The 1915-nt window shown below is 60.2% G+C and overlaps 1 long non-coding RNA gene across 1 annotated transcript in view; it reads right to left on the bottom strand.

Moving 5' to 3' along the window:
- Nucleotides 1–228: 228 nt before the first annotated feature.
- The window catches only part of LOC105524545, a 2827-nt gene continuing 1140 nt past the window's right edge, over nucleotides 229–1915 (bottom strand). Inside the window, exon 2 of the long non-coding RNA XR_001003779.1 lies at nucleotides 229–499. This is a non-coding gene — a long non-coding RNA (uncharacterized LOC105524545). The remainder of the gene's footprint in view (nucleotides 500–1915) is intronic.

Here is a 1915-nt window from a genome sequence, read left to right as displayed (position 1 = left end):
CCATCCCATAAACTTAGGCGACAAACCCGGCGCGGGGTGACCTGAGACAAAGGCTTCCCGGCCCCTGTCTCCAGGTCGTCCCCCCCTTGGGCGTAGGCACCTTTTAGTGACCCCCGTCCGGCGAAACCCGAAACTGCGGCCACTTTGGCAGCGGTGGGTCCCAAAAGCAAATATTCAAATATTCTGAAACTCGTGCATGATTTAGGACTGACATTTTTATGTTTAACATTCTTGCAGTTTTATTCTTGCTAGTAAAGGTAATTCGTTAGAAACCCCTAAGTGCAGTTTCTCCTCTGTGTCTTGTTAACTTTTCGTGTTTGCGAAATTTACAAATTTGACCAATGAACCGAAGCGCGGAAGTCCTCGCCGGGATCCCGGCCATCGCAGTAATCCGGCTCTCAGCCCCTACTCCCAGGCACGGAGGTCAAAGAGACCGGCTTCCCCTACACCACCCTGTGTAGGATGTAGCCTCTTCGTCCCGGCAGCCCTCCGAGATTCCCTGTGTCCACCGGAGCGAGGGGAGGTGGGGGGCTGCAGCCCAGAACTCAGCTTCCCCGACCTCCCCACAATCCCGCCTCTCCGGGATTAAGGGAGTAAATCCTTGACGCTAAAGACCAGGTCAAGGACAAGTTCTCCCCCGCCCTACTCCCCCCTCCTGGGCGGGGATTCACCTCCCTTCCCGGATGAAAGGTACTAAAGAGCCGACGGGGGGCCGCGGCGGGGCCCCAGGCCCTTGATGTTCCGGTTGAACAGGTGCTGGTGAAAAGGAGGCGGACCCGGCGGAAGAGTCTGCCAGGGGGCAGTGCACCGAAGGGGGGGCGGCCTCCTCCACCTCCAGTCCCCGGGCCCGTCTTCCCTTCTCCTCTCTGTTTGCCCCTCCCCCGCAGGAAGCGTTCCCGGCCTCGAGGTCTTTGAAGTGTCGTTGAAGCCCCCAGGGCTGCCTTCTCCCCTACGCCACCCGAACTCCCGCTGTGGGGGGGGGGCCTTTAGTCCCACGAGCGTCGCCCCCCTTTAGGAAGTTTTTTGGGGGTCAGATCTCACCCACCCCCTTGCCCACACAGGTCTTGGGAAGAACTCTTTGGGCCGACGCCCCTCACTTCTCTCCCAGACCCAACTGCAGGGACTTTAGTCCTCTGGAGTGCTGCGTGTGAGTTAGGCTGTGTGTCTGTGTGCGTGCCTAGAGGTCAAGTGTAACTGGTGTTCGTGAGCACCTCGTGGTTGCGGGTCTCTAACTCTCGTGGGTCTCTAAGCGCGCCCGCGGGGCTGGAGCGGAGGTTCGTGTCTCTGGGAGGGTCAGTGGTGTGACTGAAGCTGGGAGTTAGCTCGTGTCTGTGGGTGCCTCAGTGTATGTCTCTGGGGCTCCGAGTCCCTGTGCGTGCGTGTGTGTCTGTGAACCCGACAGGAAGCTCCCCGAGGGCAGGAATATGTTTTGCTCTCTACTGGATCCCAGCGACTGGCAACGAGCGTTTAATAAATATCTGTTGAATGAATAAGTGTCTGCGTGTGACAGCGTCTACCCTCCAGAGTGGCCTCCGAGAAAAGGGCCCGAGGGCGGCCATCCAAAAAGACCCCTAGACACGGGGTGGGGCGGGAGCGAACGGCCCGCGTCGTTCCCATTCCTCCTAGCGCCCCTTCCCCCGGTATCCACCCCCAAGTTTCCCTGGGGCTGAAGAACCCACCCAGAGACGAAGACTTGGCGGAGGGGGCTGGAGACTCGGGGACCCGGGGCCCGAGACGGGAGGGCGGGCAGAGGGAGGGCTGGAGAGCGACGACCCAGAACCCTAAGACGAAAAAGAAAGCAGGCAAAGCAGCACGGAGCGAACGAGCGAAAAGCTCCCTACCAAGCCAGGCTTTGTTCCCTGAACCTAAGACTTTACCCGGCGGCTGGCGGCGGGCGGGCCGGGAGCGAGCGAGC

The sequence above is a fragment of the Colobus angolensis genome, unplaced genomic scaffold (genome assembly GCF_000951035.1).
Source record: "Colobus angolensis palliatus isolate OR3802 unplaced genomic scaffold, Cang.pa_1.0 Scaffold50, whole genome shotgun sequence".
Taxonomy (NCBI): Eukaryota; Metazoa; Chordata; class Mammalia; order Primates; family Cercopithecidae; genus Colobus; species Colobus angolensis.
This window is presented reverse-complemented; position numbering and strand designations above follow the sequence as displayed.